The sequence below is a fragment of the Felis catus genome, chromosome C2 (genome assembly GCF_018350175.1).
Source record: "Felis catus isolate Fca126 chromosome C2, F.catus_Fca126_mat1.0, whole genome shotgun sequence".
NCBI lineage: Eukaryota > Metazoa > Chordata > Mammalia > Carnivora > Felidae > Felis > Felis catus.
The window spans coordinates 88,439,996-88,465,201 of NC_058376.1; the positions used below are offsets into that span (position 1 = coordinate 88,439,996).

General features: G+C 36.2%; 1 long non-coding RNA gene across 1 annotated transcript in view; it reads right to left on the reverse strand.

Moving 5' to 3' along the window:
* Positions 1-12,987: 12,987 nt before the first annotated feature.
* Positions 12,988-25,206, reverse strand: part of LOC109503557 — a 31,407-nt gene continuing 19,188 nt past the window's right edge. Inside the window, exon 5 of the long non-coding RNA XR_006585233.1 lies at positions 12,988-13,583. This is a non-coding gene — a long non-coding RNA (uncharacterized LOC109503557). The remainder of the gene's footprint in view (positions 13,584-25,206) is intronic.

The window sequence follows — 25,206 nt, forward strand, 5'->3', positions numbered from 1 at the left end:
CAGTTCGGTGTCCAATGAAGCGATATTAAGAACTGGAGAAGGAAAAATTTTCTTCAGTAGTAGTATTTTTTTTCTCTTTTTGGTTCCAATATCATTAAGGAAAAGTGACATTTTGAAAGTGTCATTCAAAAAAGGTAGCAGAAGTGCTTCAGGAAGAGGCTGGGGGGTGGGGGGGTAGAATGATTTGTCTCCAAAGATGGGAGCCAACAAACCCACTGTTAAGGAGCTGGGATCCTCGATGACACAGCAGGGATGCATATAGTAGTCTAGATAGGGAATTAATGAGAACACAGAGTGAGAGAATAGAGGAAGGGTTTTTCATCTAATAGAGTAATTGTAAAATGAAAGGATTAAGAAAACAGAAGGGTAGAGTTAGACTGAAGACATTGGATGCAAATCTATATCCAATTAATATTGATTGCCTATACAGTTCCAGGTATATTCACAAATGGTGAATTACATTGCTATGTTACCTACATACTGCACATCTAGAGAAATTGAGAAACTGGCCTGAAATAAGCCCATTTTAAGTGGTACAACTGAAACTTCAACCCATTTTCTGGTGTCTTGATTTTAATCCTTTGCATTGTATCACATTGTCTCTCATCAAAACAAGGAGATGTGAAGGAACATAAACATGAATCCAGGTCTATGCTTTAATAGGAATGCTGGTTTCACTGAATATCCAGCCGTCTTAAACCAGCTTCTTTAAGTACTAAACCCAAATCAAAGTAATTTCCACTTAGGCCATTGGCTATTGATAAATAATTAACATGAAATTACTAAATAGATGCCAGAGGTAAGCAATTATATATTTTGATATTGTGACAAAATCAACAAAATGCAATCACCAGATTGTTTTTTCCTAGTTTCACAGCTTGTTAATTTTGTGACTATTCATTTGAGTAACTACATCTGAAACAGGAGCATAAAAGGCTAGTGGCCATTTATTCATGTATTATAAATGCTAAATTCCAGAAGTGTGTGACGTCTACATGAATATAAAACAAATTTATTGTAATTAATGTTAGTACCATGAATAAGAAATAAATTCATAACGTGCAATATGGAAATACTAAGCAAAGCATGGAATTTTTCTCTTTTTGAAATTCATCTCACATTCACATGAATATGATTTATGTTATTGTAATATACACTATGCCTCTGGAATCAAAGTGGGAATGATTAGTTCTTTATGTGACCTTAACAACAAATAATGTGCTAACAGGATCATAAATATCAACTAAAATTAATTTATATTTCTGATATTCCTAAAACAGCTTCCTGAATTTGAACTTTAAACAGCAATATAATGAATGAATATAAGCATAAGTGCCATGACATATTAAAATGTCAAAACAGAGAACACCTATGATCAGAGTTCAAGGAATGGATCATAGATCACAGAATGTTAGAGGGAGGAAGGAACTTGGAGGTCATTCAGTTCAATCACTTCATTTTGTAAATGAGAGAAGGGAAGACCAGAGAGCTAGAGACTTCTCTGGGGTTCAATGCACAATTCCAAAGTGCCAGTGCCAAGAATCTAGTTTAGACTTCCTGACTTTGGTCCTTGTTATTTTTGCTACATCATGTTGACTGAAGAATTGTTTTTCCTTGTCTTAAAATCATACCTGATTATTGCATTAGCGAGTGAAAAATTAATGGGTGTATATATTTTTTTACTTTTTAAATGAGAAGTAAACACTTCTATTAATTGCAGCAAAACATTTACCATAACCTGAGCTCTGATGATAGTTTTGTTTCCCATACATTCTCCAGCAAATAGGCTTTCTAGATTTGAACACATATCGTAATACTGATGGTCTTTTAAAATGTTCTGTATTTTTATTAAAATAAATTACTGGACCTGTGATTTTTTAACTTACCTGATACAAAAGAGGAAATCATTACCAGATTGGTGTTGTAGCAAATTTGGAAATTAAAGTAACACCATATTTTTTTTTCTATTCAGGTATCATTTACAAAAAGAGAGGGTCATAGATCTTAAGTATATCATTTGAAGAGTTCTGAAAACAGCACCCTGGAATCCACATCTAGATCAAGGTGTTTTTTTTTAACACCTCAGAAAAATCCTAGTATGTCTTTCAATCAATATATTCTCCATCCTCTTACGGTGACAACCATGAATATTTTGTTTATGTTTTGATCAGACTGGTTGCCTTTATTTTTATTGAATTGTAGGAGTTTGCAGTATAGTCTGGATAGAAGTTCTTTGTCAGATACATGCATTGCAAACATTTTCTGCCAGTCTATGGCTTATCTCTACACTTACTAAATTGTGTCATTTGAAAAGAGGTGTTCAAGGGGCACCTGGGTGGCTCAGTCATTTAAGCATGGGACTCTTGATTCCAGCTCAGGTCATGATCTCTTGGTTCATGAGATCAAACCCCACATCAGGCTCTATGCTGACAGCGTGGAGCCTGCTGGGATTATCTCCCCCTCTTTCTGCCTCTTTCTGTCTCTCTCTCTCAAAATAAACCAAAAAAACATTAAAAAAAAGAATTGTTCAATTTTGATAGTGTAAACTTTAATAGTTTTTTTTAAAATTATGTCCTGATTTTGTATGTCCTAAAAAATATGTGTGTATCTCAAGGTACTGAAAATATTATTCAATGTTTTCTTCTGGTAACTTTATAGTATTAGATTTTATGGTTGGTTCTGAGATCCATCTCCAGTTAAATTTTATATATGAAGTGAAGCATGAGACAAGGTTTTCTCCCCCCATATCATGATCCTGTTATCCCAGCACCATTTATTGAAAAGACATTTTTTCCCCATTGGAATAATCTGGAGTCTTCGTTGAAACTTCACAATGAAGGTATAAATATTTTTTGGACTCTAACCTACTCCATCGATACATTCTTATGTCAAAAGCATACTCTCTTTTTAGCTTTTTTATAAGTCTTCAAATCATTTGTAAGAACTCAAACTTTATTGCTGTTTCCTTTTTCAAGATTATTTTAAAATTCTAAGCACTCTCATTTCCACATAAATTTTAGAAGTAACTTGTTGGTTTACATCTTAAAAAATGGATGAAATTTTGGTTAAGACTACATTGAAACTATAGTTTAATTTGAAAAGAACTACATCTCATTAATTGTGAATTTTCCAAAACACATAAGTATGATATATCTCTCTTAAGTCTTCTTTAATTTCTCTCATAGTCTGCCAGTTTTCGGTATACAAGCTTTGTACTTTAATATTAAGTTCATCTTAAGTAGTTTGTTTCTAATGCTAATGTAAACTGTATTTGTTAATCATTTCCATTCATTCAATGCTACCATACAGAAATAAATTGACCTTGTATTCATATAATTTTGCCTAATTCACTTAATCAAGACTGCTTGAACTACTTAAAATTTCTATTATCTGTAAATAAAGACAGCTTTATTTTTCCTTCCAATCTACATGACTTTCATCTTTTTTTTCCTTAGTTTATTTCACTGGTTATAACTTAAATTACAAAGTAGAATAGAAGTGGTGAAGCAGATATGCTGGCCTTATTCTCATTCTCCAGGGAAAAGTGTTCAGTCATTCATTATTAGGTATGATGCTAACTATAGGTTTTTCTTAGATGTTCTTCATCAAAATGAAGTCTTTTTCTCTTCCTAGTTTAGAGAGAGTTTTGATCTAAATGAGTTTTGGGTTTTGTCAAATGTTTCCTATGCATATATTTTGGTGTTTACAGATTTTCCAGATTGTTCTGAAATGTTCTATTAAGATTGTAAATTACACTGACTTTTGAATGAACTGTAGAAATGGAATAGACCCCACTGGGGTGTTCATGCATGTGTCCGCGTGTGTGTATTACTACTGTTTTGTTAAAGAATTTTGCTTATGAGGGATTTCAGCCTGTAGATCTATTTTATTGTAACGATTTTTTCTGTGTTAGATATTGGGGTAATGCTGACCTTATTAAATGAGTTGTAAAGTGTTTCTTTCTATTTTGTAAATGAGTTTATATAGGATATGTATTTTTGCTGCTTAAATTTTTTTTTTTAATGTTTATTTATTTTTCAGAGACAGAGAGTATGTGTGCATGTGTGCTAGCAGGGTAGGGACAGAGAGAGAGAGGGAGAGACAGAGAATCCCAGGGAGGCTCCATGATGTCAGCGCAGAGCCCGACACAGGCTCAATCCCACGACTGTGAGACCATGACCTGAGCCAAAATCAAGAGTCTGATGCTTAAACAACTGAAGCACCAGGCAATCCTGTTGTTTAAATTCTGACAGAATTCACAAAGGAAGCATTGTGGGCCTGGTACTTTCTTTGGAGAATTACTTTTAATTACTAATATATTTCACTAATAGATCCTGGGCTATTCAAAATCTTTTTTTTAAAAAACAGTTTGTCCACACACACCCCCAGCTCCTGCCAAGAAATTTCTCTGTTTCATCAAAATTGTTGAGCTTATTGGCTCAAGTGTTTTTAAAATGTCTTTTTATCGTTTTAATATGTATAAGATCTATAGTAGCATCCTTATTTCATTACTGGCATTGGGCATTGTGTACTCTTTTTTTCCTTGGTGGATGTAGATAGGGAGATTATCAATTTTAACAATCTTTTGAGAGAACCACAGTTAATTTCATTTATTGCTTTACTGTGTATTTCATTAATTTATTCTCCTCTTATTATTTTCATTATTCTACTTAATGTCGATTTGAACTTGCTTCTTTTTTTAACTTCTCATGCTGGAAGGATAGATGACTTTTAAACCTTGCTTTTTTTTCCCCCCAAACTAAACACATAGAGCTATAAATTTCCCTCTAAGCACTGTTTTAACTGCCTTCCACAAATCATAATTTTTGGACATTATCATTCATCTTAGAATATTCTGTATTTTGTTATTTCTTCTATCACTCATAGGCTTCTTGGACCTGGATTGCTTAATTTCTAAATATTTGAGGCTTTTCTAGATGTCATTTTTTATTGATTTCTACTTTAATTCCTCAGTGGTAAGAAAATATACACGGTATAGTTTCGACCTTTGAAATTGAAACTTTTTAAATGGCTCAGAATATGTCCCATCTTGGTGAATGCTCTGTGTGCGTTTGTTTGAAAGCAATTAGCATGCTGCAGGTTGTTAGATGCAGTGCTCTATAAATGTCAATACCATCAGGTTGGTTAATAAAATTTTTCAAGTTGTTTATATTCTTACTGATTTTTCTCTCAATTAGTTCTATCATTTACTGAGAGAGGAGTTTTGAATCTCCTACTGTAACTGTAGATACATCAGTTTTTCCTTCATGTTCTGTTAATATTTTCCCCCAATCATTTTGAAATTCTGCTATTAGGTACATACACATTTAGTATTGTTAGGACGTCTTGAAGAACTGTTCTTTTTATCATTATAGAATGTTTCCTCTTTCCTGAACTTTATTTTCTGATGTATTAATATACCTATTCTACCTTTCTTAAAATTAATATGTGCATGGTACTTAAAAAATTAGCTTCTTTATTCTACCTGATAATCTCTGTCCTATCATTGGGAGTATTTGGCTTACTCACATGTTTGGAAAGTAATTTTACCTACTGACTAGTTACACCTTTCTACATTAATTTTGGTGAGCATTCTAGAAATCATAATATGTATACTTGACTTTTCACAGTCTACTTAAAATAAATATAATAATAGTTCTTGAAAATATGTAAATCTTCTAACATCATAGATCCGTTTTCCTCTTCACATTCACTTATGCTATAGTGTCATAGGCATTACCACTACACCACTATATTCCCTGCATGTTATACTTTTGCTTTAATCAGAACTAAGTATTTTTAGAAATTAACATAAAAAGCAATAGGCTTTTACATTTTTCCAGATATTTACCACTTCTGACTATCTCAATCCTTTCCTGAAGATCTGAGTTTTCCTTTGGTATTACAGTTGACCTTTAAACAACATGGGAGTCAGGGGCACCAACACCCCTGGAGCAATGGAAAATTATGTATAAGTTTTGACTCCTAATAGCTTAACTACTAATAGTTGACTGTTGATTGAAAGTCATCAATAACATAAACAGTCCATTACACATATTTTACTTTATGTACGCATTTTATATATGTATTATATACCATATTCTTAAAATAAGAAAATGTTAAGAAAATCATTAGAAAGAGAAAATAGATTTACAGTACTGTAAAAAATCTACATGTAAGTAGTACTGCTCCCAGTGGTCCCTGGATTTGCCTTTTGCTTCAACAATGTTCACACAGAACAGGGGCACCTGGATGGCCCAGTCAGTTAACTGACAGACTTCAGCTCAGGTCAAGATCTCACGGTCTGTGAGTCTGAACCCTGCTTAGGGCTCTGTGTTGACAGCTTAGAACCTGGAGTGTGTTATCAGATTCTGTGTCTCCCTCTCTCTCTACCCCTCCCTCCCTCTCCCTCTCTCTCTCTCTCTCTCTCAAAAATAAAGATTTAAAAAAAAATTTTAACCATGTTCAGACAAAACAGAACCAGAAATGCCAGCCTCCACCGCCTTCTTCCAGCCTCCACGGCCCTCCAACATTTTTTCCAGCCGCCACCTTAGAAACCATTTTCTCAACCATCCTCTGCTTCCAGAACCAATCAACACCATTTTTCTAATCTTAGCTCTTTACTGCCAATCTACCATGAGCTCCAAGATGTGTCAGAATTATTCCACCGAGATGGAGACGGCCATCAACCACCTGGTCAACGGGCATCTGCAGGACTTACACTTACCTCTCTCCTGGCGTCTGTTTTCACGGACACGTGGCTCTGGAGGGCTGGGCCACTTCTGGGAGTTGGCCAAAGAGAAGCAGGAGAGCTCCGAGCGACTGAAGACGCAAAACCAGAGCAGCACTCTCGCCTTCTTCCAGGACGCGCAGAAGCTGACCCAAGATAAATGGGAGAAAACCTCGGGCTCCATAAAAACTACCCCAATCCTGGAGACGAACCAGAGCCAGGCCCTTTTATACCTGCGCGCCCTGGGTTCTGCCTGCGCAGACTCAGTGACTTCCCGGAGAACCACTTCCTGGATGAGCAGGTGAAACTCACAAAGAAGAGGGGCGACCACCTGAGTAACCGCTTCAGGTTGGCTGGGCTGGGCTGGATGAATATCTCTTGGGAAGGCTCACCCTCAAGCATGGCTGGAAGCCCCCAGGGCCCGGCTGCCTTTGAGGGGTCCCTCTGGCATCCCCCTGGCGTCAGGGCTTCTGCCCTCGCCTCTCCCTGAAGCAACTGAGCAGCTTTTTAACCACCCTGGAGCCCAAATCAAATGGAAATACGAAAGCTTTTTGCAGGGCTGAGGAGGAGGGAGGGAAAGAAAAGAAGAAGAAAAAAAAAATCTGTGTTGAAGTAGACCCACGCAGTTCAAATCCATGTCGTTCAGGGGTCAACTGTATTTTATTTCATAATGAAGAAATTCCTTTACCATTGTTTGTAGTGTACATCTACTGAGGATAGTTTTTAAAAGTTCGCCCCTCTTTGAAAATGTCTTTTTTCTCTCTTTCTTGGTAGGTATTTTGTCGGATATAGAATTTGGAGAGGACTGGTTTTGTTTGGTTTTGGTTTTTTCCTCTTTTAGAACTTTAAAGATGTTTCCCCACTGTGTTCTGGTCTTTATTTGTCTAATTATTGCGTCCTCTATAATATGTCATTTTTCTTTGGCTGCTACAAAATTGTTTCTTTATCTTGGGTTTTTAGAAGTTTGACTGTGAAGTTTCTAGTCATGCTTGTGTGTGTGTGTGTTTGTCCTGGTTAGGGTCTGCTAGTTTTCTTGAATTTATAAATTATCTCTTTTACAAAATTGGGGTATTTTCAGCCAATATTTCATCAAATATTTCTTCTGTCCTCTTCTCACTGCCCCCTGCTTCTGGAATTCGAGTCCCAAATGTTAGTCCTTTGATAACGTTCCAGAGGTCCACGAAGGTCTGTTCTTTACATGTTTTTTTTTTCTCTAGGCTTCAAAATATGTAATTTCTATTTCTGTTTCAAGTTCAGTGTCTTTTTACGCTGTCATCTCCTTTTTGTGGATCATCCCATCCAGTGAACATTTTTTTAGCATATTGTATTTTTCAATTCTACAACTTTTCAGTTGGATCTTTTTTATATACTTTTTTTTTTTTCTGCTGGGATGTCCCCTTTCCATGCTCTTGAGCATTTTTTAAAAAAAATTTTAATGTTTATTTATTTTTGAGAGACACAGAGACAGAGTGCAAGCCAGGGAGGGCAAAGAGAGAGGGAGACACAGAATCCGAAGCAGGCTCCAGGCTCAGAGCTGTCAACACAGAGCCCAACGTGGGGCTCGAACTCACGAACCGTGAGATCATGACCTGAGCCAAGGTCGGACACTCACAACCGTCTGAGCCACCCAGGCGCCCCTTGAGCATTTTTTTAAAACCTTCTGAGGTTAATTATAGTAGTGCTTTGAAATCCATGTATGTTAATACCAAGAGCTGCACCCTGTCAGGGTCTGTCTCCTTTGATTGCTATTCTATCTTACAATGGGTTGGCAGAAGCAGAAGCATTCTTATAAAATGGGTAAAACTGTATTGTGTTTTGGACCTTTTGAATTCTATATTGTGGGGAAATGGGTTCTGGAAATTCCAAGTTGGTTTTATACTCCAAACTCTTGATAGCATCTCAAACCTTAGTTCATCCCCCTTACCCCCCACCTGGCTTCACTAGAGTCTGTCCCACATGTGCATATTCAGAGATTTGGGCAGAGCTTATACAAAGAAGGTAGGGCTCCCAGTCTCTGACTTTAAATATCATAGAAAACATAATTTCTTTTAAGCAGCTAGTATTTCTCCAGGTTCTGTCCTCTGGTTCTTCAGTCTAGAAAGTCTATGCACTTTTTAATTAAAAACTCAGTCACCCCATGTAGTGCCAAATCTCACCTGCTTTCCAGATAAAAGATGTGAAACCCAGTAAGTTACCCTGTGCTGTTGCCTTTTTCAAATGTGTACTTTGCCTCCAGAATCTGGCTGCTTTTGTTGTTAGCTCTTCATTGCCTTCAAGCACTGTTTTTGGTTTGTTTGTTTGTTTGTTTGTTTGTTTCTATAGTATTTTGTCTGGGCTAATATTGGTTATCTATGAAAGGGTACCATCTTTTAGGAACTACTCAGCCATTCCAAAAGAACCCCTAGTCTATTTACATTTGATACAATTTTCCTATGATTGGTGTAAGCCTGCCATTTTGTTATTTGTTTTCTATTTGTGCATCTGTTCTTTGCTATTTCCTTCTTTAATAGCTGTATTTTGCATTAGTTGAATATATTTTAATATTCCCATTTACTTCCTAATTCATATTTCATTATACTTCTTTGTTTTGCCTTGCCTTGTGTGTGTGTGTGTGTGTGTGTGTGTGTGTGTGTGTTTTCTCTAGGATTACAACACATATCTTCATCACATGTTGTCTTCAAATATAATATACAAATATTCATATATAATACATAAACCTTAAAACAATATATTTCTATTCTGTGCCTTGTGTTTTTGGTGCATTTGTTGCACATATTTTGGCTTCTATATGTATTTAAAGCCACAATATATTATTTTTGCTGTAAAAAGTTAATTATCCTTTTCAAAATGAAAAAAAAAATAAACTATATTATGTTTAATCACATATTTATTATTTCCAGAACTCCACATTTCTATTTATAGATCCAAGTTTCCATTTACTCTTTTATTCTGCCTGAAAATTTTCCTTTAACATTTCTTTCAATATTTACCTGCTATTAAGATTCTCTCTGCTTTTGTTTGTCTGAAAATGATTTACTTTGCTTTTAAACTTGAGGGATATTTTCACTGGATATAGAATTCAATGTTGACAGATTTTCTTTTCATTCAACACTTTAAGATGTCATTCCACAGTCTCCTGGCCTCCATGGTTTTTATATAAAATTTCAGCCCTCATTTGAATCATTCTCCCCATATATGTAATATGTCTTTTTTTCCTCTGTGTATTTTTTAAGATTTTTTTTCATTTCATTGTACTTCAGAAAGTTGATTATGAATTACCTTGCTGTGCTTTACTTGGTGTTATCTCAAATTTGATTTGTTTAGCTTCTTGGATTCATTACAATTATTCATTAAATTTGGAAAATTATGTCTATCACACCAAAATCAGTACCCTAAATTCTAAATGCTGAGTCTTTATTAAAATGAGCTGTTATAGGGGTGCCTGGATGGCTCATTCAGTTAAGCCTTCAACTCTCAATCTTGATTTAGGTCATGATCTCATGGTTTGTGAGTTTGAGCCCCATGTTGGGCTCTGCTGACAGCGTGCAGCCTGCTTGGGATTTTGTTTCTCCCTCTCTCTGCCCCTCCTCCCCTCTCTCAAAATAAATAAAGAAATTTTAAAAAATAAACTGTTATATATAGCTTAAAGCAGGATTACTGATTCCCTCTTCTATCTGAGGGGCTGTGTCTGCCTCTAAGCTTAACTCACCATTCAGTTGTTAGTGTGGAAAAGCTAGCATAGAAAAAGAGATCCTCGGGCTTACCTCAAGAATCCATGTCCTGCTTATGTATGATATATCACACAGGGGAAGTAAGTACAAAAGAGAGTACCTCACATAAATTGTTCATCTTTGGGACATAATAACCACAGTCGTAGTAACTGGGGTCCAACAATGCCCTAAGCTCTGACCACATTCATGGGAGAGGTAGGAAGAGAAGTGGAGGCTTGGTTAGAAAGGGTAGAAGATTCCATCCCAAATAATATAGGTAGAAGGATTTTCTAAGTACCTTGAGTCACAAAAAAGGAATACCACCAACAGAATTCAGAGATTTAGATTAAATTAGATTAGATTAGATTAGATTAATCTAATGTTTAGGTCAGAAAAAGATTTGAGAGAAATGCACATGGAAGTATGGAAGAGATTGAGGTTTGGATCTAATTTTGGTGGGAAAACAAATAAATTCCAAAATTTCTTTGACACTCTGAGGTAATGTAAGAAGATGACTGAAGTAAATCAGTCGTATACTGAGCACTATGAAAACAGAAAGAAGAGAGAACCTAACTGTGTCTGAGGGACCTAAATGGGTTCTCAGAAAAGGAGACACATAAACTGAGTCCAAACAAAGATGAAGTGTTCTCCCTACAAATGCACCAGTAGAAGTGAAAGAGCAGACTATAGGCAGAGTGATACTATAGCAAAGGCAAAAGTATCCAAGAATTGTTTGTATTCAACAATTTTTTGAAGCATTTTTGAATGATAAGCATTCAGTATGTTTGTGGTGGCATAGTGGCACATGAGAAGTCAGGAAGTATCAACAAAAGGCCTTCACGCTATAGAGTTTAGACTTCATCATACAGACCAACAATCACCAAGCTTTTTGATTCTTGAGCATGCAATTAAAACCTTGAGTTTGAAAAACTCAAAAAAGAAACTTAAAAAAAATTTAAGCTGCTAGACACATATGAATATGTAGAAATCAATAGTCTGCATATTTTAAAAACAGAGGATATAATGGAAGGAAAGATCTTATTTAAATATCAAAACTGCAATAAAAATATATAAGAATACAGGCACCTGGTGGCTCAGTCAACTAAGCCTCTAACTCAGGTCATGATCTTGAGATTTGTGAGTTCAAGCCCTGCGTCTGGCTCTGTGCTGACAGCTCTGAGCCTGGAGCCTGCTTCAGATTCTTTGTCTCCCTCTCTCTCTGCCCATCCCCAATTCATGCTCATGCTCTCACTCTCTCTCTCTCTCTCTCTCTCTCAAAAATAAATAAAACATTTTAAAAATTAAAAAAAAGATAAGAATCATCTGAACAAGAAAATGTGCAAGATTTGTTTGAAGAAATCATTCTAAAATACTACTGAGGACACAAGATATTTGAACAAATAGAAAGGTATACCTTCTTGAATCAAAAGTTTTGACATGATCAATTTCCTTAAGTTAACCATTAAATTTAATGCTTCCTCAATGAAAATTCCAATAAGACTTTTATTTATTTATTTGTTCATGTAATCTCTATACCCAACATAGGGCTTGAACCCACAACCCTGAGATCAAGAGTCGTATGCTCTTCCAGCTGAGCCAGGTAGGTGCCCTCTACAATAAGACTTAAAAAAAATTTTCATCTTAATGTAAGAACACTTACCATGAACATATAACATGAGATCTACCCTCTTAACCCATAAGTATATAATACAGTATTGTTGACTATAGGTACAGTATTATATTGTACTATAAGTACTTGATCTCAAGCACTTATTCATCTTGCTTAACTGAAACTTTATACCTATTGATCAGTTGCTCCCCATTTTCCCCTCCCCCAGGCCCTAGGAATCACCATTCCACTCTTCAATCTTTTTTTTTATTTTACTTTTTTTAAGTAAACTCTACATCCAATGTGGGGCATGAACACGTGATCCTGAGATCAAGAGTTGCGTGCTTCACCAACTAAGCCAGCTTGGCACCTCTCCACTCTTCAATTCTATGAATATGACTTTTTAAGATACCTCATATAAGTGGAATCATGTAGTATTTGTATTTCTGTCACTGGCTTATTTTACTTAGCATAACGTCTTTAAGGCCATCTGTGTTGTTGAATATGGTGAATTCCCATCTTTATTAGGGCTGAAAAAATATTCCATTGTATGTATATACCACACTTTATCCATTCATCCAGTGATGGACATTTAGGCTGGCTCCACCCCTTGAATTTTGTGAATAGTGCTACAATGAATATGGAATGCTAATATCTCTTCAAGATCCTGATTTCAATTCTTCTGGATAAATACCCAGAAGTGGGAATACTATAGTATATGGTAGTTCTATTTTTAGTTTTTTGAGGCACCTCTGTACTCTTTTCCATAGCTGTTGCATTATTTTGCATTCACCGAAAGTGGACAAGCATTTCAATTTCTCCACATTCTTGCCAACATTTGTTGTATTTTTTTTTTCTTGATAATAGCCATCCTGATAGGTCTGAAGTGAAATCTTATCATAGTTTTAATTTGCATAGTTTTAATTTGATTAGTGACATTGAGTAATTAATTTTTTCCTATTCCTGCTGACTATATATATGTTTTCTTTAGAGAAATGTCTATTCAAGTTCTTAGCTCATTTTATAAATCAGGTTGTTAGGTTTTTTGCTATTGAGCTATAGGAGTTCCTTGTATAGTTTGGATATTACTCCTTTTTAGATATATGGTTTGCAAATATTTTCTCCCATTTCATAGGTTGCCTTTTCACTCTGATTGTTTTCTTTGCTGTGCAGAAATTTTTTAATTTAATGTGGAACCATGGGTCTATTTTTTTACTTTTGTTGCCTGTGTTTCTGGTTTCATATCTAGCAATGAAATCATTGCTAGAACTCAAACCCAAGTTCAGCCAAACTCCAACCATCAGGGCCTTAATTGCTATGCAGTGTTGTCACCAATTTAAGGAGCAAAATGAAAAACAAAAATGCCACACCTTTCACCAGGCATGAAGAGAACTCACAGAGGAAGAGATGGAGTGGCTCCATCCGATGGCAGGATATTTCCTTAGATTCAAACATTATGTTGTGGCTTGGTTAGAAGCCCAAGCTTTAGACCCAGGTAGACTTCCATCAAATATTTGAGACGCAGTTTCTTGACCTGTGAAATAGGGATAAAAAGCAGTGTAATATACTTGTTATTAGAATCAAATTAAATAATGTATATATAGTGCCTATTAAATAAATTGTAATAATTTTTTATCATGTATCTTCTGTTGGTCTAACAGCAAAAAGAAAAAAAAAGATAATGTTCTTTAGGGTGGAACAGAGAATTATTAAGACTAGAATGAACACTGCATTACCTCAAAGACATTTATCCAAGTAGTTTTATTCATATATTGAAAATAATCTGTTTATTTATCTTCTAATAAGCATTTTATCTTGTGGTTTTAAACAATATATGCACAGACAGTAAATAGCCAAGTGGTCTCTTCAAACTTGCATAAATTCCAATCCAGATTTTCACTCTCCAAACTAATTGAAAACAAATTCTGAAAAATCATGAAGGCAAATAGAACCAAAAAATCTGTAAGTATTCAAATAGGCTCTCAGGACCCCTCAGTAACATTAAAAAGTACCCTGAGAATGAATCAAAACAATATGATTGCTTGAAATTGTTGTGCATGTAAGTATGGAATCAGTCCCAAAGGACTGGATGGGTAATAAGTATTTCTCTTTTATATGTCTGCTGGCTCTGACCCTGGAAACACTCAGCTGGGAACTGGTGTGTCTGCTCTGATGTCTGAGTGGACTACAGCTGGGCAACATCACCATGCCTGTGCATGAGAAAGAATGATTCTCCCTCCTCCCTCTCAATCTATCTGACATCTGCTAATGAAGTCCAGAGGACAGACTTTGCAAAGCCCATCCCTCCTGTAGAGGGGGGACATTTGGTGAAATGATGAATGGCCTATACCCAAGCTAAATAGACAAAAAGAGATTAAATGTAAGCAGTTGAACAAAATGAAGCATACAAATTATAGCAGACATCAGTACCTTCTTTCCCAATTACTCTGATAGGAACACCACCTCACCCATTAGGTGTTTGCAAAGCAAACTTTCACTTTGTGTTAATTAACAAAATATATATCTACAAGAATTACATGGTTGTCCCACGTATAGCTTTCTGTTAAGTAGTGAATTGTCTTTTCTTAACTACAGTGAAATTAATGTCCTTTTTAACATTTGCTAAATCTGTACGGTTTGTTGTTGTTGTTGTTTAAATACAATGGAACAATTCAGTAAGGTATTATAAGATTTCATCTAGTGAGGATAAAAGTTAATGCTGTCTAGAAAGCAAGGCTTAAAATTTCTTGAAGCTGTGTTTACCATCCTGACTAAATTATGCCGGCAGAGCTTATAAACTATTAGGGCCTTTAGATCTTTAGATTGGAAACATTTTCAGATTTAGAAAAGCTTCATTGTTTGATTTGAACTTTTCTGTTTCAAATAATTAGGGTGGAATGGGAACATAATCCTCTCACTAACATGTTTTTTCCTCAGAGAAGTCTGAGGAATGTCGCATAAAGATGCAATCTGGGAAAAAAAGAAAGAAAGATGAAAAAAATTCTGTTCCTTTTCACTTAATACCTAATAACAAAATTGCAAAATATAGAACATGATGGTTAGTGTTATCTTTTACTGGAATATGTCAATTTCCCCAGAGACACTATGCAAGTAAGTATTTGAAACACAGCTGTGGAATATTTGAAGATACTCCTCTTTGAGGCTTTTCTACACCTGTTCCATGGCAGCTATCCACCCACCTTTGCCTCCATCCAGGTAAAGAAATAAATAAAACAAACAAAAGGACTATTCTTCTTTGACATGTATTTTGTATTTTGTTACCTGTTTTACATCTTTGCAATTCTGGATAAAATAAGCTTTGAGAGAAAACGTCCACTTTCAATTTCATATTTGATTCCGTGAGCTAACCTTAGCTAGCTGCCCCTTTGAAATCACAATGGAGTCTTAAAATCATTTAAAGTGTTATTAATTTAGCAGTTGCACAGTGATGGATTTTTCAGATTGCTCATACATAGATCTCTTGACTGAAAATGTGCATAGCCTTGTTTCCTTAGCTATCACTGCCATAATTTCCATGAAGGATGATATTCCACAGCAAAATTACTGATAACCAAATGAACTGCCATTAGATAACTCCATTATTTAGGCTAATGTAGACTTTAGCTGGTCATATTACTTTGTGAAAAGCTGGTGTAAATATTTCCAAATAAAACTATTTTTAGAATATAGGCTTTAGTTTCTGTCTTTTAACTACTAACAACCAAGCATAAATTCATTACAGACTTGTAAACTCAGATGTGATTAATATTTCTCTACTACATGAAAATGAGTTTGAAAATATAGGTAGAGCCCTAATTATGCTTAATTCAGTTCATAAATGTCCAAAATAAAACAACCTCAGATTGTTACATATATCTCTACCCTTGATTTCAACATGGCAGTTCACAGTCTTAAAAAATAAAATAAATAAATAAATATTTTTTTTTAAAGGAGCAAAAAGCCATTTCATTTTCACTGCATGCTGAATGCATTTCAGGTCATTATTTTTATGAATAGAAAATGTGAAGGTCATTTAACCTCATCCTTACAATTAACAATTGCTATCAGTTCAGAGCTGTGGGAATATCTGTGAATCTAAGTTTTGCTCAGGGAAGTTCCAGCTAGGAAAGAGAGAGGAGATAAAACAAATGGGCCTCCCTCATTTAAATTCCTGAGTAAATACTACCACATTACCAGCTCTGAATAATTAACTTCCATCCACTGTGCCAAAAATGACGCACTGTATCTGGAATCCATCTTTTCAATAAATACCCCAGAAAGAAACCACCACAGAAATCATGACTGCTATCACTGCACTAAACTTTTTACTTACTCAAATCATTTTCTGAAAACCATCATTAGAATCAAATTAAAATAAAGCTGAGGTTTTCTGAATAAAACTGTCAAAAAAGATAAAAGTTTTTACATTGACAGTAAAGCAAATGATTTTTTCCACTCTGTTGAGGTTGCATAAGAGCGCAGTATATCTGAATGACTTATGGTCCATTAATGACAGATTAACAGCTGGAGGAGGGGAGATCTTTCCAAGAATAGTTTTCAAATGAATGAAACTTCAGGCCTAGAGGCAATGGGAAATGCAAAGTGTGGGGAACTGGGGGAGGATGTGGGTGGAGGAATCTTATAAGATCAGACTTTCATAATTCATTAAAATCACTGAAAATGACAGAGTGTGATCTGAAATGAATTTTCCATATTCACCGGGGAAGAGGTCATAGTTACTAAGTCCTTGAAGGTGACTACAGGAGATAGAGACCCAACGTGAGTATATTTGTGCAGCCTACCTGAACAAAATAAGACTTGCTAAGACAGAACATAGTGAAGGATTCTACCTATGTGGTTTTGTTCACCGGGATTCTTGTGTTATAATGAAACACCAAACACTGCACGCAGCCAGACTTCGGTGGAGTGTGGGGTGGGGGTGCAGATACTAAAAAGGTATTTGATGTATACAAATTTACAAAGACCAGTCCCATATTCTGGAATGATAATTATATCATATATATACTTAAATAAATTATAAAAAATAAATTCCAAAAAATAGAACAGCTAGCTTTCATTTTTTAGGTTGACTTTCTGGGTAGCCTAAATTTAATTTTTTATCATAAAAGTAATTCATGATTTTATAGATATTATAGAAATCTGGTAAAATAAATGAATAAAGTAGAAGTCACTTCCCAGTAATATCCATATTTAAATTTTAGTGTATTTCCTTCCATCATGTAATGTATTTATTCATAACAATTTTTTCAATAAGAGTGAAATGATATTGAATGTACATCACATTATGTTGGGAACATAGGAGCCATTTAGCCTTGCTTTTGAAGTCAGTGATCTATCTTCATGTAAATCCAGCAGACTTGGCAATCTATTATGGCTACTAGACCAAGGCATATTTATTTTTCTATCTGGCCAGTGCTGGATTTGTGTGCTCAGTACTCATTAAAGATACTATCCGTAACAGTGATCATAGCATATGTATAGCATCCTTACATATATAACTCTACCTAAATTCCTAATGCAAATACAGAAATTGTAGATGACTTCACTACCTAAAGGTTCAACAAGTACATTTTCATCTAGCTTCTGACGTCTTTTTTTCAGATTCCATCAATGAACAATAAACTTTACTCTTCAATAAGAAAGAATTTTGACATAGGTCAAACACAAGAGTGGAACATGGCCCCACCAACACACACAGAAACTAATAATCTTGTTAAAAAAGAAATAACCCACTGTGTAATGAAAAAAATAGATTAATTATGATGATAGAAATACTACAAAAATGATTAGAATAGTGTCTATCTGCATTAAGTATTTTTCTTTAAAGGTGATTAATTTTATTTTACTGAATCCTTCCACATTCATATTTTCTTTAATTCAGAATAAATGATAATAGTCAAAGATCATATATCTCTTAGAGGGAGAAAAGTTGGAGATAATTTCTTATGAAATTTTAGGCTTTACGAAGTTGCTTAAGGATGAGTACTCAGGCATAAAATTTGTCTTATTTAAATCAAATCTTCAAGGAAATTGAAGAAGATATAAAGAAATAGAAAAACATTCTGTGCTCATAGATTGGTAGAATAAATATTGTTAAAATGTCAATACTACCCAAAGCTATCTACACATTCAATGCAATCCCAATCAAAATTGCACCAGCATTCTTGTTAAAGCTAGAACAAGCAATCCTAAAATTTGTATGGAACCACAAAAGGCCCCGAATAGCCGAAGTAATTTTGAAGAAGACCAAAGCAGGAGGCATCACAATCCCAGACTTTAGCCTCAACTACAAAGCTGTAATCATGAAGACAGCATGGCATTGGCACAACAACAGACACATAGGCCAATGGAATAGAGATTCCAGAATTGGACCCACAAGAGTATGGCCAACAAATCTTTGACAAAGCAGGAAACAGCATCCAAAGGAAAAAAGACAGTCTCTTTAACAAATGGTGCTGGGAGAACTGGACAGCAATATGCAGAAGATTGAAACTAGACCACTTTCTTACACTACTCACAAAAATAAACTCAAAATGGATAAAGGACCTGAATGTGAGACAGAAAACCATCAAAACCCTAGAAGAGGAAGCAGGAAAAAAAACCTCTCTGACCTCAGCTGCAGCAATTTCTTACTTGATACATCCCCAAAGGCAAGGGAATTAAAAGCAAAAATGAACTATTGGGACCTCATAAAGATAAAAAGCGTCTGCACTGCAAAGGAAACAATCAACAAAACTAAAAGGCAACCAACGGAATGAGAAAAGATATTTGCAAATGACATATCAGACAAAGGGCTAGTATCCAAAATCTATAAAGAACTCACCAAACTCCACACCTGAAAAACAAATAATCCAGTGAAGAAATGGGCAGGAGACATGAATAGACACTTCTCTAAAGAAGACATCCAGATGGCCAACAGGCACATGAAAAGATGCTCAACGTCGCTCCTCATCAGGGAAATACAAATCAAAACCACACTGAGATACCACTTCGTGCCAGTCAGAGTGACTAAAATGAACAAATCAGAAGACTATAGAGGCTGGAGAGGATGTGGAGAAACAGGAACCCTCTTGCACTGTTGGTGGGAATGCAAACTGGTGCAGCCACTCTGGAAAACAGTGGGGAAGTTCCTCAAAAAACTAAAAATAGACCTACCCTATGACCCAGCAATAGCACTGCTAGGACTTTACCCAAGGGATACAGGAGTGCTGATGCATAGGGGCACTTGTACCCCAATGTTTATAGCAGCACTTTCAACAATAGCCAAATTGTGGAAAGAGCCTAAATGTCCATCAACTGATGAATGGATAAATAAATTGTGGTTTGTATATACAATGGGATACTACTTGGCAATGAGAAAGAATGATATATGGCCTTTTGTCACAACGTGGATGGAACTAGAGAGTGTTATGCTAAGTGAAATAAGTCATACAAAGAAAGACAGATACCATATGTTTTCACTCTTATGTGGATCCTGAGAAACTTAACAGAATACCATGGGGGAGGGGAAGGAAAAAAAAAAGTTAGAGAGGGAGGGAGCCGAACCATAAGAGATTCTTAAAAACTGAGAATAAACTGAGGGTTGATGAGGGGTGGGAGGGAGGGGAGGGCAGGTGATGGGCATTGAGGAGGGCACCTGTTGGGATGAGCACTGGGTGTTGTATGGAAACCAATTTGACAATAAATTTCATAAAAAAAAAAAAAAGCAAAAAATAAATAAATAAATAAATAAAGTCTTCAAGAAATCAAGAGGCCTTTATGCTCTTGACTATTGATGCATTAACTTAAATGCTTATGATAGTTTATTGTTATAATAAATATTATGATAATATCTCTAATTCCACTACCCTGGTACAACAAGTTTTAAAATTTCCTTTTCCTGCCCATTTGAAACGCAAAATTTGTAAGTTACATTTACAGCAAAATAAAAATCTAGGGATTCAATTTTTTAATTTTTACATTATATGATACATTTTTTACCCTGTTTTTACTTAATCTTTAAAATAATTTTAATGGATCCATAATACTGCATAAAGGAGAAGCCCCATAATTTAGTCATTCCCCTTTCTGAAACACTTAGATTGTTTTAAATGTTAACATGTGTTTCTGTTTTATTGATAAACTTTTGCCCAATCTCAGAGTTTTAGCTTTATCCCCAACTTTTCTTTGCTTTTCTTTTTTTTTTTTTGGTTTGTTAATGTGTTACTCTAGTAAGCTATATTGTTGCTTTTCACATTTAACAATTCCCCTTCATATGTGATGAGCTTTTTCTTATCCAAAGTATTCATTTCTTATATTTAATAAGATCAAGTAAATCTATTATTTTCCACATTTTTGTCTTTTTTTTAAATTTATTTTTGAAAGAGAGAGAGAGACAGAGCATAAGTGGGGGAGAAGCAGAGAGAGAGGGAAACAGAATTCAAAACAGGCTCCAGGCTCTATGCTGTTAGCACAGAGCCAGACGTGGGGCTGGAACTCAGGAACCAGGAGATCATGACCTGAGCCGAAGTCAGACGCTCAACCGACTCAGTCAACCAGGCTCCCCTCCATATTTTTGTCTTTACTAGTAATTCTTATTTTTCACAAATTACGTTTCCAAGTGCCATCTTCCATATTTGCTCTTTGGTCTTGCATTTTAATGTGCTCTATTGAGTTTTGTTTTTTTTTTTTTACATCATATTTCTTTTTTTTTTTATTTTTTAATGTTTATTTATTTGTGAGAGGAAGAGAGACAGAGACAGAGTGCGAGCAGAGGAGGACAGAGAAAGAGGGAGACACAGAATTCGAAGCAGGCTCCAGGCTCTGAGCTGTCAGCACAGAGCCCGACGCGGAATTTGAACCCACAAGCTGTGAGATCATGACCTGAGCCAAAGTTGGAGGTTTAACTGACTGAGCCACCCAGGTACCCCTATATCATATTTCTAATAACTACTACATTCAACAATGATCTCAGTCATTTCAGTTGCTGTTTTCATTATTGTTTGATCTTACTTAATGTTTGATTAGTTAGGATGCCACAGTAGCAAATACCAAAATTCCAGTTGCTTAAAATGACAAAATGTATTCCTTGCCCACTGTCCATGACCGTCCTGGGTTGATAGTGGGGTCCTGTTCCTAGCAGCCCCAGGGGAGACTCAGAGTGATGAATCAGCAAACATTGCCAGTCTTGTGCTAAAGGAAAATGTGAGCTTTGCAAGGTATGTCAGTTAAATGCTCTAGCCCTAAAATAACATATCACTTCTGAGCTGAATTCATTGGTCCACACTAGTTCTGTAACTCCCCCTGACTACAAGGGTCTGCAAACAGTCCTATCACATACATAGAAACGTGGAGAACTGAAAATATTTGGCAAACAGCACTAATGACCGCCATCTCTCTCCTAATGCTTTCTTTAGTGTCATAAATTAACCTGTATTTTCTAAAAATTTCCATTTTATGTTAAAAAAAGTATGTTATGTTATAGAGTTTGGCCTACAATTCCCTTCATTTTGCTTTTTATTTCATGTTGCAAATGTCTTTTGTGTGTTTGTTTGTTTGTGTTTGTTGTGGATGGCTTTACACTTTCTGTTTGCTCATACTTCCATGTGATTAATTTGCTAATCTTTCAAAAGCAGACCAGATGGAGAATTGCTTTAAAGCATCTTCCTAGCAATCTGACTGTTTTCTGGCTGAGTGAGCCTCTTTGATCTTGAGTTGGAAATTAGACTTTTTTTTCCCCTTAAGGCTTTTCATATCCCAATAGTTTATTTAATAATTCAGTGTCAGAGTAAGTTTTGACGAATAGTTAAGGTGTGGAAGAGATTTTTCTCCAACTACAACAGCTTACTGTACAGTGTATTGTCCTTCCTGGACCTGGAGTTAAGAAACAGCTCACATGGAGGGTTATTTCTATCTTCACCAATATGGGGTCAACATGTTGATGTGCAAAAATACGTAACAAGGGGACTAGAGGTCAGTTCAACTCAGAGTCTCAGATGATGGCAGGGAGGATTATTTGAATTCTGAATCAGTACGCATTGTCATAACTATCACTGAGGGAGGCTATACAGATTCCTTTTAATAGCTACAAAATACCTATGTGTTAGGAGCAGGGGAGAAGCAGAAGGAGAGGCTCAGAGAATCTTAAGCAGGTTCCATGCTTAGCGTGGAACCTACATGGGGCTCAATCCCACAATCCTGGATGGTGAGCTAAGCCGAAATCAAGAGTCAGATGCTCATCCAGCTAAGCCACCCAGTAGCCCCTCAAAGGAATTCTTAATTAATATTTAGAGAGAGGTTGCTTCCTTCTACTTAAATCAAATACATGGCTGAAATTTTAATTATTTCACTTTAAAGAATTTGAATGTTAATTCAACCTTGAGGTTAGGAAGGGACAAAGGTGTTAAAAATGGACTCATGAGGGGCACTTGGGTAGCTCAGTCGGTTAAGCGTCTGATTCTTGGTTTCAGCTCAGGTCGTGATCTCATGGTTTGTGGGTTTGAGCCCCATGTCAGGCTCTGCACTGGGTGTGAAGCCTGCTTGGGATCCTCTCTCTCTCTCTCTCTCTCTCTCTCTCTCTCTCTCTCTCAAAATAAAAAATAAACTTAAAAAAAAATGGGCTCCTGAGCTATCCAAAGCTGAGTTCAAACTTAGCCATGTTAGTAATGAGCTGTGCAACCTTGGGTGACTGATTTGATTCTTGAAGCTTGGTTTTTCTCATCTGGAAGAAATACATGATAATAATACCTAATTAATAGGATCGTTGAGAGGATTAATTTCTAAACATTCACCATAGTTCTGGCCAGAGTTGAGCTCAGAGGAAGGAAAACAGATAAACAAAGGCAAGAAGATGAGGAAAACACAGCATTTGTCCCAGGTTGATTGGCACTTTGTGTATATAAGAGAAAGGATATTGCATAGTGTTGTGCTGGTTGTTCACTGCACAAAGGTGCCAGAACAGAGGGGCAAGTGATTGGCACTTTGGGTATATGAGATTAGGGCTGCTGCATAGTGTTATGCAGGTTGTTCACTGCACAAGAGTGCCTGACCAAAGGGACAAGTGGAGCTGAAATCCAACCCATATTCTGCTTTCACAGGCATCCTCCCTGGCATAGGTTCATCTGCCCAGAGGAAGAAGTGCATTTTTCTTTACATACTATATGAGCTAAGGGTGACCCTGAATACACAGGAATTATAAGAAATTAGACTGAAATGTACATCTGTGACCCTATTCCTAAATAGGGAGGAGTAGAGTTCCAGAGGGCACTCATCATCTCCTCCATCATCTCCTTTCCTTAAGTACAGGGTGTTTGGGCCATTTTCATCAGTTGGTTTTTAAAAACCAAAAGCAAAAATACCTATTGTCCCCTGATGTATTATACAGGCCTTGATATTCCAAACATTTTCCCTTCCTTTCCACCCTTTCTTCTGAGTCATCATTCCAACAGTTTGCAGGAGGTCAGGTAGCCTTGACCACTTTGTGCCAGTTGTGGTGTTTTGCTTTTTCCTGCCAGGATAGTCTCCCGGATTGAAAGGCATTTTACACAGTTTGATCTTGGTGGTGTAGTCGAGACTCGAGCCTCGTTGGTTGGACGACCAGCTGCCTCAGATCACAGCCTCTCTTCTTTCCCGCCAACGTTATCTCCAAGAGGAGCGAGGAAAGGAGGAAAAAAGCCACGAGGAGAGTGAAGTGTGCAACAAGATACTGCATTCTGCTGTAGAAAGCGTCCTAAAGTCTATACTCCTCCTGTTGTCACTCCTTCTCTGTGCTGCGCTCCAAGGATGCAGGTTTCTCAGGACCAAAGACCCACACGATGCTCATGCTTCCGCTACAACCTGCAGATCCCATGACCTGCCAGAGGGGGCTGTGTGGCTGCTGGAAGAACGGAACATCTATTCTGTTCTTTCCAAGCCTCCAATGCCTTTTCAACCAAACGGGCAGGAGGAGGGGGCATTTGTATCGGGCAATAAAGGGTTCTAATGAGAATCTATTTCACTGATCCATAAAATAAAACCAAGATTGTATCATCTATCTTCTTCATATAATAACGATTACAATTTATTAAATTTTGAATATGTTCCAGGTGCTTTACATACATTCTCTTTAATCCTTATCACAACACTGTAAGGTAGTTATTTTTATCTCTGTTCTATGATAAGAAAAATGTCAGTGAGAAAAGTTAATTAACTTATTCAAATATAAAGAGCTAATAAGGAATAGGGTTAGGATAAATCCCAGTGCTATCTGACTCTGTAGCCCGTGCTCTTTTTGTTTCTCTTTTTATTAGTGTCTCTAAAATGATTTTTAGATGACAGTGTAATGCATACATATATTCTCACAGGCACGATCTATACACTGCCAGGTATATGTAGTCAATGTGGACATCGTTTTCACATCACTTCTTTCACCCAATTTCCAGTCCTGGTAACTTCCCCAGTAGAGACCAGTTTTCAGAATTTTTAAATACATTTACACACACACACACACACACACATATATATATATATATATATATGTAACACACACATATACATATATATACATATGTATATGTATATGTGTGTGTTACATATATACATATGTATATGAAATACATATATACATATGTATATGAAATATTTTCATATATATTTCATATTTTAAAAACATATCTATGTTTTGTGTTTAGGTTGTTTTTTATGTGTTATGACACCACTACATTCAGACCCACTCCTTTTTGTAGTAGTCGGATTATATTTAAATTTGTATCTGCCATCTCATTCTGCTTTCTTTTTACCCAGCTTCCTGCAACCTAATTATTCTGGACCCTGACTTTTTTTTTTTTTTTTTTTTTAATTTTTTCAACGTTTATTTATTTTTGGGACAGAGAGAGACAGAGCATGAACGGGGGAGGGGCAGAGAGAGGGAGACACAGAATCGGAAACAGGCTCCAGGCTCTGAGCCATCAGCCCAGAGCCTGACGCGGGGCTCGAACTCGCGGACCGCGAGATCGTGACCTGGCTGAAGTCGGACGCTTAACCGACTGCGCCACCCAGGCGCCCCTGGACCCTGACTTTTTATATAAGTAAACAGGCTGAAAAGAGTATTTGGAATATGATACTGCTAATTTCAAATAAGTCTGGTATTTTTCATTCTAGTGTATCTTTGTGTCGTGGAT